Source organism: Panulirus ornatus, chromosome 9 (genome assembly GCF_036320965.1).
Source record: "Panulirus ornatus isolate Po-2019 chromosome 9, ASM3632096v1, whole genome shotgun sequence".
Classification (NCBI taxonomy): Eukaryota; Metazoa; Arthropoda; class Malacostraca; order Decapoda; family Palinuridae; genus Panulirus; species Panulirus ornatus.
Genome location: NC_092232.1, coordinates 11,502,681 through 11,518,814, shown reverse-complemented (window position 1 = coordinate 11,518,814; position 16,134 = coordinate 11,502,681). Strand labels below are relative to the sequence as shown.

The following is a 16,134-nucleotide window of genomic DNA, read 5'->3' as shown; positions in this document are numbered from 1 at the left end:
ACCCGCCCAACATAAATAAGGCAACACATTCCAAAGCCTTAGATCAAAAAATACTACAAGCATTCTTTGTACCCATCTTGTCTTCGTCGTCGTACTTCTCTGTCTCTGCAACATTCTTGTCTCGGTCATCTCAGGAGCTGGTCGTGGGGCATGGCTGGAGCCTTACACACACACACACACACACACACACACACACACACACACACACACACACACACACACACGCACGCAATGTGGAGCAAGTTTCGTAAGGGGTAATCTGCCACCAGAGTGATCCTCACCTCCCCATACCAGCCTGGAGGACAAACATTACAGCCCCACCTGACACTCCTCCTCCTCCTCCTCCTCCTTCGTCTTGGGAAACTTTGGGACGAGTTTAAGAAGGGGTCGATGACATACCTACGGCCTGGGACCAGACTAGAACGTGACCTGCCTCAACGAGGTCACCAGGTCAGGTGGCCTGGTGCTGCCTGAACCCTCCAGCTAGGTCATCGGAGGTCACCAGGACAAATCTATTACAGGAACTTTAAAATACAGTTGACATAGTAAGAATAAGAATCTCTTTCACACACACACACACACACACACACACACACACACACACACACATACACACACACACACACACACACTGAGCAGCAGCATACAACTCATGTATGACACACGAGCATTACTTGGTGTATGTCAACGGGGCACATACAGAATATTCATAACCAGTGCTGACCATGATCGTATTGTGTACTGTGTTGTACACCCAGGACGTGCGTCACCACAATACACCCAGGATGTACGTCACCACTATACACCCAGGACGTACGTTACCACAACACAACCAGGATGTACTTCACCACAATACACCCAGGATGTACGTCATCACAACACACCCAGGACGTACGTCACCACAATACACCCAGGACGTACGTCATCACAATACACCCAGGACGTACGTCACCACAATACACCCAGGACGTACGTCATCACAATACACCCAGGACGTACGTCACCACAATACACCCAGGACGTACGTCACCACAATACACCCAGGACGTACCACACCACTATACACCCAGAACGTGAGGTGTAAGCAGGAGGGTGGTGTGGGGAAGGTCAAGTTAAGTCTACTGCTGCTTACTGAAGGAAGCAGCCACCGCTCCTGCTGTCATGGCCAACACCCGCCTCCGCCACAACACCCTCCCTGTCAGTACCTCCTCTGGCAGGAGACAGATGACTTCCCTTTTATTCCTTCCTTCTGAGGGATGAAGGGCGGTGTGGAAGGTCCTTCTGAGAGTGGTAAGTGGTGCAGAGGGTCCTCCTGAAAGTGATGGGCGGTGTAAGAGGTCCCTCGGTAGTTGGTGGGTGGCGTAGGAGGTTCCTCCTGAGGGTGGTGGGTGGCGTAGGAGGTCCTCCTGAGGGTGGTGGGTGGCGTAGGAGATCCTCCTGAGGGTGGTGGGTGGCGTAGGAGGTTCCTCCTGAGGGTGGTGGGTGGCGTAGGAGATCCTCCTGAGGGTGACGAGTGGCGTAGGAGGTCTTCACGAGGCTGGTGAGCAGCGCAGGAGGAGGTGGTCCTCCTCCTTCAGGAGATGGGTTAACAGCAGTAGCGGAAGACGCGTCCTGTGTTGATTGGTGGTCTCCACCACCTGACCACCTCCCGTGCCGTGATGGCCACTCCACTCGAACACACGCGGGCACACGTCACTGCCCGAAGACACACAGGTCCTCCATGTGCAACATACAGTGGTCAGAGAGAGAGAACCCACGTCCTTGCCACGTACAACGTCCCGTCCGTCCGTAGCCCGATTGGGACACAGACAGACGCACGCAGAAGAAGTGGGTTCTGCAGTGCGGTGTGTGTGTGTGAGAGAGAGAGAAGGGGAGGAGGTCGGGCCGTGATTCCCACACACACACACACACACAGCCCAAGGAAACAACACTAAACACCATCCATTTAAACGCGAGCCGAGGGGCCACTTGCCCGCCGCTAGCCTGGCTCTGTGTGTGTGTGTCTGTGTATGCCATACACACACACACACATACACACACACACATACGCCAGCAGCAGCAGCACCACCGCCGCTACACCTACCTACACCTACACGCGGACACAGGGGTGTAGAGCGGGGGCTGAGGCCGAGGCGCTGTGGTGAATTCTCCACCACCACACGGAAGACACACGACTGTTCGGCCAGCCAGCCCGCATACAACTGGCCTCTCAACCACCACACGCTCTCTCTCTCTCTCTCTCTCTCTCTCTCTCTCTCTCTCTCTCTCTCTCTCTCTCTCCCACACACACACACACGCGCCTGGTCAATTTCCTCTCCTCTTCGCGCTTCGCACAGTTGTATGTGTTTGTTATTTTCTTAGGTAAGGGCATCATGCTCTGTGTGTGTGTGTGTGTGTGTGTGTGTGTGTGTGTGTGTGTGTGTGTGTGTCTATATTACATCGAGAGAGAGAGAGAGAGAGAGAGAGAGAGAGAGAGAGAGAGAGAGAGAGAGAGAGAGAGAGAGAGAGAGAGATGAGAGAGAGGAGCAGCTGCTGACTTGAACCTGCGTGTTGACAATCATGTCCTGAGGATGTTAATCCCATGAATTATATACAGCTTTACGGACTTACTGATACGAGCAACACACACACACACACACACACACACACATCATATATATATATATATATATATATATATATATATATATATATATATATATATATATATATTTTTTTTTTTTTTTTTTTTTTTCTTTTTTACTATTCGCCATTTCCCGCATTGGCGAGGTAGCGTTAAGACCAGAGGACTGAGCCTTAGAGGGAAGATTTCACTGGGCCCCCTTCTCTGTTCCACTTTTGGGGAAATTAAAAAATGAGAGGGGAGGATTTCCAGCCTCCCGCTCTCTCCCCTTTCAGTCGCCTTCTACGACACGCAGGGAATACGTGGCAAGTATTCTTTATCCCCTATCCCCAGCTATATATATATATATATATATATATATATATATATATATATATATATATATATATATATATATATATATATGTAGTTACACTGAGAGTGAGACATCAGCTTTGGCGAAGCCGCCTCACCGGGAGTGCGGTCCCCTTGAATAACCTGTCACCCCTAAAGAAGTCTACATTTCCCTGCTACCGGACGTAACGCAGCCTTGGGCTACCACGAGCCTTCAGAATGGCCCTGGGTAAACACCAGGACACTTGCACACAGACATAGGTCATGGGGTCATTCAAGACAGAAGTATATACACACACACACACACATGATCACAAACCCACAGGTAAGGAGGCCCTACGCTGGCCAGGCTGCGCGGCATAACACAGGGGCAAGCGCCCGTGAAAACCTCGCACTCAGGAATAACTCTCTCGGGCGAAGATTGAAATCTTGGGGTAAGTGCGTGGAAGAGCGGGCGGAATAATGAGTGGCCTGACGCACTCGCTCCCAGCAGAGAGAGAGAGAGAGAGAGAGAGAGAGAGAGAGAGAGAGAGAGAGAGAGAGAGAGAGAGAGAGAGAGAGAGAGTCATATCAACATGGGTGGTGTTCCAACGCTGCGTCCATATTACCTTGTGGCACAGAAGGAGTTAGGTTAGCTGACATGCCTTCCCATGACTGTGTGTGTGTGTGTGTGTGTGTCATCAAAGGCGTGTACGTATTTCATAGCATGTACACATGGAATATGTAAGACGCAGAGACACTCATATACACACGCACACAATCCTAGTCCCTTACCTCACCTTGCTGCCCGCCCAAATGCCATTTCATGTGGCTCCTGCAGCGCTCAGAGGGTTGGCTACGTCCAATGGACTAGATCCCAGACCACAGAAGTATGGTGATGGTGTGTAAGGGTCTTTGTGGAGTCAGTGTTCAGTGTCCTGGGTGCGAGGGGTCTTCTGATATGATGAACCAGTGTCTACACAGCTGGAGAGCAAGGAGGCGTTCGCCGTACCGGAGGCGAGAAAGCGTAACACGTACATGCTTGGGGGGAATGTGTTTCTCATGGAGTGGAATCTTAGGCTTGGGTCGGGATGTTTAGTGTTGGTCAGGTCATCATAGTGTGTGTGTGTGTGTGGGTGTGTATAGTGAGTTACGGGGATGTACGCATAATGACACACACACACACACACACACACACACACGCGCGCGCGCGCAGCACGACCGAGGTCGCGGAAAAATGAGAGACGTGACCTGTATTTAAAGAGGCACATAACTGTTGACGTCCAACATCAGGGAATATTGGTGTATACGGTCTACTGGAGATGCCAGTGTGGTGTGGCGACTACTGGAGAGAGAGAGAGAGAGAGAGAGAGAGAGAGAGAGAGAGAGAGAGAGAGAGAGAGAGAGAGAGAGAGAGAGAGAGAGAGAGAGTCGGGGCAACAAGTCTGTGGCCCACCTCGCCATGACAAGCACGGCTGGCCCGGGCCACTGGCCCGGCAAATGGCCAGTTAGAATCTTGGCTCTTGGCCAGAGTAGCGTGAATCCAGTCAGGTAAGAGAGCGAGGGGAATAAACCTAGCGATACGCACGTGTTATATATATATATATATATATATATATGTTTATCCCTGGGGATAGGGGATTAAGAATACTTCCCACGTATTCCCTGCGTGTCGTAGAAGGCGACTAAAAGGGGAGGGAGCGGGGGGCTGGAAATCCTCCCCTCTCTTTTTTTTTTTTTTTTTTTTTTTTTTTTTTTTTTTTCCAAAAGAAGGAACGGAGGGGGCCAGGTGAGGATATTCCAAAAAAGGCCCAGTCCTCTGTTCTTAACGCTACCTCGCTAATGCGGGAAATGGCGAATAGTTTAAAAGAAAAGAAAAATATATATATATATATATATATATATATATATATATATATATATATATATATATATATATATGCGTGTGTGTGTGTGTGTGCGTGTACAGCTCACCTCAGTAATAAAAATACATAATTCAACAATACATTTTCTATTTACGTTGTCGACCCAGATTGATTCCACACGCACACACACACACACACACACACACACACACACACACACATCATGAGGGGACAATCAGGATGGTTCATGGCGTAGAATATGGCCTACCCCAGGTACGGTACAGCACTGTGTGTGTGGAGGATTTCCACAAGGAGAGACTGGGGGGAGTCTCTCATGGTGAGAGAGTCATAGAGACACAAAGTCTTGCCAGTGTGTACGGGTAGAAATTTCCTACACCAACATGCTAAAGCAAACTAGGATAAAAGTGGGAGGGAATGATGCACAAACATTACTAGAACTCATCAAACACACCCACACACACACACACCCACACCAACACACACACACACACAGAGCAACATGGGTAGTGAGAATACCATATATGATACACCAACTGTCAGATGTAATGATGCAGTTACATGATGGACGAGAAAGGTAAAAGAGCAGAGGCATAAGACAGGACTTTAATAGGGGACGTAATCCAGGGAACTACAAAGAACTTAAACCAATTCCATTACCGCGTAAATTGGGGAAAAATGGACTCCCAGCGGCGGCCAAGAACCAGGGCATTGTGGTGTAAGGGTCTGTGAAATTGACGATGAAGGAGTGGGAGTAAGGGTGTACCTCAAGCCTCAAACACAGAGAGAGAGAGACAGAAGGTTAAGGAAGGCGGAAGAATGGTCGAGCAGGAGACGTCGAACAGCAGAAGGGCCTCAACACGTGCCCGAAGACGAAGAAGACACAGCCATCTGGCATTTGTAAGAGAGCAGAGATAAGAAGGTATAGTGAGATGACATAAGGAGGAACAAAGAAACTTTGGAGAGAGGGAGAGAGAGAGAGAACATTGGAAAGAGCGGGAGAAAATGCTAAAACTTTTTCCATCAATTCGTCAGGAGTAACTTGCTTGCTTAAGAGCAGATAATCAGGTGGAGGGACTGAGAGGGAAGGTTTCCACAAGAGAGTGAGTTCTGAGGAAAGCAACACAGAACAGGGAAAGGCTTCAGGCCTAACATTTGTCATTTTTCAACCCAGAACATAACATCCTTTTCAATCTCCAAACCAAGCTGATGATGTAGGTCAGTGGACTGTTCCTCGAAAGATGTAGGAATAGAACGACCAGAGGACATTCACATGAAATCAAACACGAAACGTATCAATAAAAGATGTAAAGCAGGAATTCGACATATTTGAAGTGGTAGACGAATGGAATGGACCGTGTTATGAGAACATCCCACAGCCCACTGGTGTACGACGGCAGAGAATGTTCAAGAGATGAAAGGGGGGCGCGGCGCGCGCCTCTCCAACGAGTGTACAACTCCTCTCCGTGCAGTACAGAGAGGTGCCTGCAGACAGCTCTCCTCCCACCCCAACAACATTGGCCCTTGGCACAACCATGTCTTTCCACGGTACAACGCCACAGGCATCCTGGTACTACTGTCGCAACGTACATCATCGGGCGTGCGACGACCGAGATTACAAACCATCCCACAGACCACTGGCTGCCCAACAGCTAAAGACCTCCCGCGAACGAGGTCACCTTTGTATATAAATGAGGGAGAAAAAAAAAAGAAAGAAGTGGGCAAAGCTTATTCTCTATCTGAAGCCAACAGGTGTCGGGGGGCGTCAGAACTACAGACTTCAGGGCACAAATACAGTATAATACACCTCGTGTGTATTTCTCCCGCTTCAGGTTAAGTAAGTGGGAAGGGGGGGGGGGGGTGCGTGCTCGTGGATCTCTGGCTAAATCCCTTAATTACAAGTCCGATTAGAAAAATTTCTATTTGGTAATTAGAGTTAATTTCAGGCCGGCGTGGGGGGGATAACCCGTGCTGTGTGTTACGCCCCAGGTTTCTGTTTTCAGTCGAAAGCCTGGGTATCTTGCATTCGTGTATTTGTGAACGGTCTGTGTGACGACGAAGGAGCTGGGTGCGTCTGGGTTTGTGACGGGCTTGGAGATGGTGGTGAACCATCAGTGTGACGTTGTGACGGGCTAGGAGATGGCTGTGGCCATCAGTGTGACGTTGTGACGGGCTAGGAGATTGGGTGTGACCATCTGCGTGACCCTGTGACGATGGGTCACACAGACGACGGACAAAAGAGACCTGGGTCACACAGACAGACACCTGAGTCACATACACACAGACTCCTGGGTCACATACACAGACACCTAGGTCACACAGACAGACACCTAGGTCACACAGACAGCCACCTTGGGTCACAAAGACCCCTGGGTCACACAGACCTCTGGGTCACACAGACAGACCTCTGGGTCACACAGACAGACACCTGGGTCACATACACAGACCCCTGGGTCACACAGACCTCCTGGGTCACACACACAGCCACCTGGGTCATACAGACCTCCTGGGTCACATACACAGACACCTGGGTCACACAGACTCCTGGGTCACATACACAGACACCTGGGTCACACAGACTCCTGGGTCACATATACAGACACCTGGGTCACACAGACAGACACCTGGGTCACACAGGCACCTGGGTCACATACACAGACCTCTGGGTCACACAGACAGACACCTGGGTCACACAGACACCAATGCCGACGATCACTAGCTACGAGCGAAACATTATGGGAAACAATTTCCTCTCCATCTCCTGCAGGTGGCCGTCGAAAATTTTTCGGTGGGTTTCAGGTCGTCCCCAAAAAAAAAAAAATTGTTCAGTCTCTCGAGAGGCCATGACGGCTGATAATGTAGTCTGCTGGAAAGAAATGCAAAAAAAACATCATGCCGTGACGTATTTCCAACGAACGACTTGATTCTTCACTTAACAACGTAATGATGCTGTACCCTCTCTCTCTCTCTCTCTCTCTCTCTCTCTCTCTCTCTCTCTCTCTCTCTCTCTCTCTCTCTCTCTCTCTCTCTCTCTCTCTCTCTCTCTCACTCTCTCTCTCTCTCTCTCTCTCTCTCTCTCTCTCTCCACTTGGGGGGGGGGGGGTCTTTGTTTCCCCTGTGCCTACAGCGTAATCCCGGGTCAAAGTTTAATTAGGCCTCCAACAACTTTTTTTTTTTTTTTTTGTTTCCCTTCAGCTTCAGTCAGTACGGCTTCGGTACACACATCTGCCCACCATAGAGACCCTTATGCTCCCTCCGCTCTTCCCCACTGTCTTCTCCCCTCTCCCCCACTGTCTTCTCCCCTCTCCCCACTGTTTCTCCCCTCTCCCCACTGTCTCTCCCCCTTCCCCACTGTCTCTCCCCCCTCCCCACTGTCTTCTCCCCTCTCCCCACTGTCTTCTCCCCTCTTCCCCACTGTTTCTCCCCCTCCCCACTGTCTTCTCCCCTCTCCCCACTGTCTTCTCCCCCCTCCCCACCGTTCCTCCCCTCTCCCCACCTGGTTGGAGTGGTGATACCTTAGCTCCCACTGCAGACCTCTCCTCGAAGACCATCCCCTCCTAACCCTACCAGGAGGGCTGTGGTCTTCTCTGAACGAGCTGACGAACTGGAAAGGCTCTCGACAACCTCATCTGGCCGGCGACGCGAGCGCCACCAACAGCACAGTTCGAAGTGGCCACCGACAGGAGGAACCCCCCACAGCCACCGCCAGCAGACTCTAAAGCCACAGGTGGTGCCCCTGGAGCCATCATCGAACTCCCCACGTTACCACCAGAGTCTCCGAGCCACCAGCAGTACATTCCACACAGCCACCATGACCAGGCCAGGCGTGGTCTCCAGGAGTGTTAAGTGCAAGTGGCCACTTACACGGAAGCCTGCTGGCATGAGTGGTGTGCTGTGGGGAGGAGCAGGAGGAGGAAGAGGAGGAGGAGGAGGAGGAGGAGGAGGAGGAGGAGGAGGGAGGCGGCTCTACTTAATGTCACAGACAGGGAGGGTGTCTGACCTCCTCCACCTGCTGGGTCTGGGCCCACCGAGGCCTCGACCTGACTCAAACCAGGCGTGGTGGTGAGTGAGTGAGTAGGGGGTCACGGCTGCCGCACCGTGTCTGTGATGCCCTTACTCCTGCAGGTGCTGAGGGGGTGGGTCAGATGTCACGAGCGAGGGAGGGTGGGCAGGGGGGTATTCCCTGGCCTCCGTGTGGCACAGAACCGCTCGAGAATGTGTGGGAGGCCTTCGTAAAGCTCTTCCCCCTCACACATCTTGGAACGTACGAGGCTCCACCACGGGCTGTTCTGGCTCATCCTTCACCAACCAGTCTGGTCCCCTCTCTCTCTCTCTCTCTCTCTCTCTCTCTCTCTCTCTCTCTCTCTCTCTCTCTCTCTCTCTCTCTCAAACCTCCAGCAGCAGGTTCGCAATAAATATTCCTCCACCATAGAGGGGATCGTCACTCACAGTCGCGTCAAGTAACCCCTGAGACTTTGCCTGATCCGAGCTGACGACTCCGCCGTCCTGGGAAGTAAAGATATCAGGACATGCCAGGCCCTCAGAGCAGCGGCGGCGGGGGCTGCTGAGTGCGCTGCATCACCATGATTGACACAGCTATCAAGCTGCTCCTCTCACCGCCACACTTCCACTCAGGAGCAAGGTCTTACCTACTACCCCACACCTCCTCCTCGACCACTGTTTCCAAAGTGTTCAAAATTCGATCGTCTCTAATTTTCTTTCCCCATAAGTCTGTTTGTGTGTGTGTGTGTGGAGGTGGCGCAGCCTCCCTGAGTCATCATCAGGTGATGCATCGTAACCCACACACCCACCCACCCACCTACCTACTACCAGACATCTCGAGAGGACTTCACTCGGGTCGTTCCCACTTCGAGGTTGGACTCCGAAGTACGCCAGCAGGTGTCTCCAGGTGCAAGTCCAGGGGTACATATTCATCTACCTACTCCTATAGCTTTCCTCGTATAAGTGTTCATATACTTTATATCTTGCCATTAGACAGGGACCAACACCTACCATGTCTTTTTATTGGTTTCATTACGGTTCGTGGGTTCGAGGGTTCGAGCTTGACCCCACGCAAGACCCACCTCTTCCTTACCCTGGTGTCGGGAGGACACACACCCTCGTCTTCCCGCCGCCCGCCACCCAACTCCAGACCTCACCAAATCACGTCCGGTGTGCCACGCTGAACACCACGGCTCACGCGGTTCCTTACCGACTACCGTAATGTACCTGGTCTCCTTTAAGACTGACGCACGTCTGCCTGGCCTGGCCTGTAGGCACAGAGGCAGGCTATAGATAGAAAGTGCTGGCCGGATTATCCGCCCACCTGGCATTTCGACTCTGGTCGGGCGGCATCACTGATGGTGTGTGTGTGTCTGTGTCTGTGTGTGTGTGAGAGATGAGTCTCTCCCTTTTTTCAAAATGGTGTGAGTCCGTGAGCATACGTGTTTCGAACACACTTTCCTTATATCTTCGTGACATGTTCACCAACAGCGTGTACTGGAATGCCTTTACAGACACGTATTACCACACCAGTAACGACCAGTTACCAGTTAGTTACATCTGGTTACACACCCGACCTTCCCACCTGCGCAGGTGTCTAACCAACCTTCCCCCCCTCACCCCTCACCTCCCAACCAACCATCCCCTTCCCCCACCCCCACCTCTCTAGTGGGATACCACTTTCCTGTCAAGAGGAGGTCAACACACCCTCCCCTCGCGGGGCAGAACGAGGTCAAAGGTCATTACAGACATCATCATCGACACCCTCCCCCTCCCTCCAACCCCAAGATGACGAGGTGTCTCAGGGGAGGCCAGGAAGGAGGGAGAGGAGGGGTGTGGGGTGTGTGGGGGGGTGATAGTCGTGGGCAAGCCATCACCCCCGACATAGTGAGGGGTGAGGGTGAGGGGTGAGGGTGAGGGGTGAGGGTGAAGGAAGAGCCTACCTGGCATGACCTGCCACCTGACGTTTCATCAACATGTGAGAGACGTGTTTTTCTCTCGTGTCTCCACCCTAGTGTTTCTCACGAGGGATGACACACACACACACACACACACGCACACACACACACACACACACACACACACACAGACACGAGGGTCGAACACCCGCTCCATTCAGCAGTGTTAGTCAGTTACACGACATCTCTCGTTTATCCAGTCTTTCTATACATGTGTATGTTTTTCGCATATTAATAATAACAATAATAATAATAATAATAATAATAATAATAATAACAATAATGATAATTATAATAATAATGATAATAATAATAAGGAAAATAATAATAATAATAATAATAATAATAATAATAATAATAATAATAATAATAATAACAATAATGATAATTATAATAATAATGATAATAATAATAAGGATAATAATAATAATAATAATAATGATAATAATAATAATAATAATAATTATAATAATAATAATAATAATAATAATAATAACAATGATAATAATAATACTAATAATAATACGTTGCATGTGTGACGTAAGTTAAATATTGTGGCTGAAATGGTTTGCATCTATTGATAGACATTACGACCATCTAAACACACACGTGAACGTTCTCTTGCGTCTGGACGTACCGGCTGACGTAACCACTGCCACCTCCCACCTACATGCGTCAGTGGGAGGTTCTAATTTGAGTGTTTTAAGGTGGCACTGTGATCACATTTTTTTTTTAATCCCTCATACTGAAAATGTGGTGGTTAGGGACGTAGAGTTTAAGATATTCATACATCATTTTATTTGCCTAAAGTTTTTTTGGGTTCTATATACTTTAGAAAATAAGAAAGGTTGGCTGGTGTGCTTTGCGATGCTTGTACACTAGAGGAATATATGGCACAAGTGCCTCTTCCACAAGCATCATGCCAGATGGTCAAACAACGAGAGAATCTGCCTCCGTTTTCTTTCGCTTTGCTTGTGTTCGGTGTAGTAACGAACGGCTTCTGTTGCTTATTATCTCGTCTTTTAAAGACATATATATATATATATATATATATATATATATATATATATATATATATATATATATATATACATATATATATATATATATATATATATATATATATATATATATATATATATATATATATATATATATATATTATCCCTGGGGATAGGGGAGAAAGAATACTTCCCACGTATTCCCTGCGTGTCGTAGAAGGCGACTAAAAGGGGAGGGAGCGGGGGGCTGGAAATCCTCCCCTCTCTTTTTTTTTTATTTTTATTTTCCAAAAGAAGGAACAGAGAAAGGGGCCAGGTGAGGATATTCCCTCAAATGCCCAGTCCTCTGTTCTTGGTGCTACCTCGCTAACGCGGGAAATGGCGAATAGTTTAAAAGAAAAAGAAAGATATATATATATATATATATATATATATATATATATATATATATATATATATATATATATATATACTTTGTTATCTATGCTCTTTGTTTTGTGATGTGTTTCTATGATGTACTTTCCTTTAATTTCCTTCTTTCCCAACCGACGAAAGAACAATAATCATTTTGCATTATTTTGCATCTGGCAGACCGCAGCCTTCCCCTCCCCTCCCCTCAACTCAACTCTTCACGCCTCTACCAATAACCCCCCCCCCCAAAACACTCAATCTCTCTTCCCCCCCCCATCCCCTCTCCTCTCTGTCACTTTTCCACACTCGCCTCTGCCTCCCACTCCCTCTCTCTCCTGAGTCACTCCTCCACACTCAACTCTCCCTCCCACTCACTCTTTTCCCCTCTCCCTCTCTTTCCCGATCGCTCTTCTACGCTCGACCCTCCCATCCTTTCTCTCTCTCTCTCTCTCTCTCTCTCTCTCTCTCTCTCTCTCTCTCTCTCTCCACAGCCAAAGTATAAATATAACAATATTCAACACACAGTTCAAAAACATTTCATTCACACCCTCTCCCCTCACCGAGTTTCCCCCCCCCCTTCCCCTCACCCCAAAAGTTGAAAACTGACACACAAATTTTTACGAAACTAAAAATAGCCAACATCACAAAAACATCACATTTTCCCCCCAATTACTTTGTTGATAGGGACGAATTTCTATTTCTTTTCATTTCATTTTTTTTCTTTTTTGTTTTTAACGAATTTTTCTAATATTTCCGTTGAAAAATACACGCGACTCTTCAACATTCTAAAATTTATATGATGATGAACGACTGGACTCGCCTCTTAGAATTTATATGAGGAAACACCAGAACTCTAGAAATGTTTTAGAATTTAAGAAAAAAAAAAAGGGGGGAGGGGAGAGAAAATAAAAACTGCAGGTTGACATCAGACAAATCCAGAATATTCTAGACTCAGGTTCTGTCTCCCCCCCCAGCTGGAGGACAGCGGCGCGGGACCTGCCCAGGGTGGGACACTCACACGATCCCTGGGATAATATCTGGGACTGTCGTCGTCGCAGCCCCAGTGTCTCTGTCTGTCTGTCTGTCTGTACGTCTGTCTTAACAAAAAAGAATAATAAAGAAAAGGGAAAAATATGGCAGTGACTGTCTCAACCATCGAGAAATGGGAGAAATGGTGTACAGATCTACGAACAGCGTAAATCCATTACTGCTCCTTCTCTCTCTCTCTCTCTCTCTCTCTCTCTCTCTCTCTCTCTCTCTCTCTCTCTCTCTCTCTCTCCAGACCTCCGCCTTTAACAAAAAGGACTCCCGGGCGATCTGTCGCTGGGACGATCGTCCGTCCGCCAGGCGCGCTCCTGTCGCTGGGACGATCGTCCGTCCGCCAGGCGCGCTCCTGTCGCTGGGACGATCGTCCGTCCGGCGCTCCTGTTGCTGGGACGATCGTCCGTCCGCCAGGCGCGCTCCTGTTGCTGGGACGATCGTCCGTCCGCCAGGCGCGCTCCTGTCGCTGGGACGATCGTCCGTCCGCCAGGCGCGCTCCTGTCGCTGGGACGATCGTCCGTCCGGCGCTCCTGTTGCTGGGACGATCGTCCGTCCGCCAGGCGCGCGATCTGTCGCTGGGACGATCGTCTGTCCGCCAGGCGCGCTCCTGTCGCTGGGACGATCGTCCGCCAGGCGCGCTCCTGTCGCTGGGACGATCGTCCGTCCGCCAGGCGCGCTCCTGTCGCTGGGACGATCGTCCGTCCGCCAGGCGCGCTCCTGTTGCTGGGACGATCGCCCGTCCGCCAGGCGCGCTCCTGTCGCTGGGACGATCGTCCGTCCGCCAGGCGCGCTCCTGTCGCTGGATGGAATCCCCTGTCGATCGCTCTTCGTCGAGCCACGGAAGATATACATGAATATGGTGACCAGTTCTCCAACATTCGTCACCCACCTGCTTGGCTTCTCCAACCACACACACACACACACACACACACGTCCAAATTCACACAGTAAACAGGTACAGCCAAGGGCTTTGTGCACAGGCTGGGGGGTGGGCCTCGTATCTGCCAGCTGAGTGAGTGAGACTGTACGTGTATCAGAAGTTTGAAGAGACGACAAGCACCTGGTTCTGTCTGTGAACATCAAGACACTTACCTGTGTAAGGTAAGGGCAGGTTGGCTACTACCGCTGTTGGTTACAGACGAGATGGGTATAAATACGGTGTCGTCTGGCAACGCGGTCCCTAGTGAGGGGGAATGCCTCTCGTGTGTGTGTGTGTGTGTGTGTGTGTGTGTGTGTGTGTGTGTGTGTGTGTGTGTGTGTGTGTGTTTAATCTGATAAGAGAGTTCAATATACCAGTGGCCAGACGTCACTGGTCTTACTTACGCCCACTACACCTTCAGCGCACAGTGTTACAAAACCGCTGGGGGGTGTGTGATGGCTTGGAACCTTCACCTAACTCCTTGATAGTCTCGTCAAAGGCCGGGTCATAACTCCCAAAGGTCAGGTCCAAAGGCTGGGGTCATAACTCTCAAAGGTCAGGTCCAAAGGCCGGGGTCATAACTCCCAAAGGTCAGGTCCAAAGGCTGGGGTCATAACTCTCAAAGGTCAGGTCCAAAGGCCGGGTCATAACTCTCAAAGGTTAGGTCCAAAGGCCGGGTCATAACTCTCAAAGGTCAGGTCCAAAGGCTGGGGTCATAACTCTCAAAGGTCAGGTCTCTCAAAGGCCGGGGTCATAACTCTCAAAGGTCAGGTCCAAAGGCCGGGTCAAAACTCTCAAAGGTCAGGTCCAAAGGCCGGGTCATAACTCACAAAGGTCAGGTCTAAAGGCCGGGGTCATAACTCTCAAGGGTCAGGTCTAAAGGCCGGGTCGTAACTCTCAAAGGTCAGGTCCAAAGGCCGGGTCATTTTTCTCAAAGGTCAGGTCCAAAGGCCGGGTCATTATCAAAGGCCACGTCCAAGGGCTCAAGGGCATCTCGTCCTGTCCAAACTGTCACAAGCTTTGTCCTCTCCAACTTGACGAACGTCGTCGAAGACCATCGCCTGTGTTGTGACAGAGACCACCCCATCCACGGCAGCCTAGTGCTGTGTACGTCATGACCCACCGGATGGACCACTCTGAGAACCTGGACCACTTGAGGGAGTCCAGGACGAGGTCGGCGTCCCGAGAGCACCAGTCACAGGATCGCCTCTTACCGTCGCCCGTGCTTGTGGACGACCCTCCTGGAGGAGGAGGAGGAGGGCGGAGGGCGGAGGGGGGGCAAGCGTGAGACGATCTGGGCTCAAGTGTTGGGACAGCCAGGAGGGTTTTTGCTGTCTTGGCTGGAACTCCGGACATTATTGAAGACACACGCAACGCAGGAAGGGGCGCGGGGCACGTGGTGGTCGTCCTCCCTCCCCCAGCACACAGGGGCAAGGTGACATGGGCGGGCTCTGAGAGAGAGAGAGAGAGAGAGAGAGAGAGAGAGAGAGAGAGAGAGAGAGAGAGAGAGAGAGAGAGAGAGAGAGACCCCATCCCACCCTCCCTCACGGCACGGCAGGAGGGTGAGGTGAGGTGGCGTAAGAGTGAGGACCACGAGAGTGGAGAGTGAATCCGGGGTCAGCCAACTACTTGTAAGCCCTCCTGTGGCGTGGTGGACGTGGCTGACGACTCCGCCGGTGCAGCGGCTCCGTCTCGCACCAGGGTTGAGGGAGGCCGAAGACCGCGGTGGCCCAGGTCCACCAGGCGGGTCGGGTCTGGTCTGGTTTGGTCGGGTCAGGTGTTGGTGCAGGTGGCTCCCTGCTTGCACGACCCTGTTGATGGTGTGGTGACCGGTGCGGGTGTGTGTGTTGGTGGCGTCTGCCTCACACCTGGTGACCTCATCACTTGGGCGAGGTGTGAGTCTGGGCGTGAGGCGGTGAGAAGGAGTAGAGAGAAGTCCCGGACAAGCGCATTCAGGAGGCAAGAGTGGAAGACGGTCGACCAG

The 16,134-nt window shown here is 50.5% G+C and overlaps 1 protein-coding gene across 6 annotated transcripts in view; it reads right to left on the bottom strand.

Moving 5' to 3' along the window:
- The window catches only part of LOC139750209 (uncharacterized), a 249,849-nt gene that overhangs the window by 212,639 nt on the left and 21,076 nt on the right, over positions 1 to 16,134 (bottom strand). For 2 of the 6 annotated variants that reach the window (XM_071664666.1, XM_071664672.1), the window contains exon 1: positions 2,084 to 2,192. The exons of 1 other annotated variant lie outside the window; for it this stretch is intronic. The gene's annotated coding sequence lies outside the window, so the exon portion shown is untranslated. Of the gene's footprint in view, positions 1 to 2,083; positions 2,193 to 16,134 lie in introns of those variants that run through there. 3 more of the 6 variants (XM_071664669.1, XM_071664667.1, XM_071664673.1) reach the window with 3 other exon arrangements.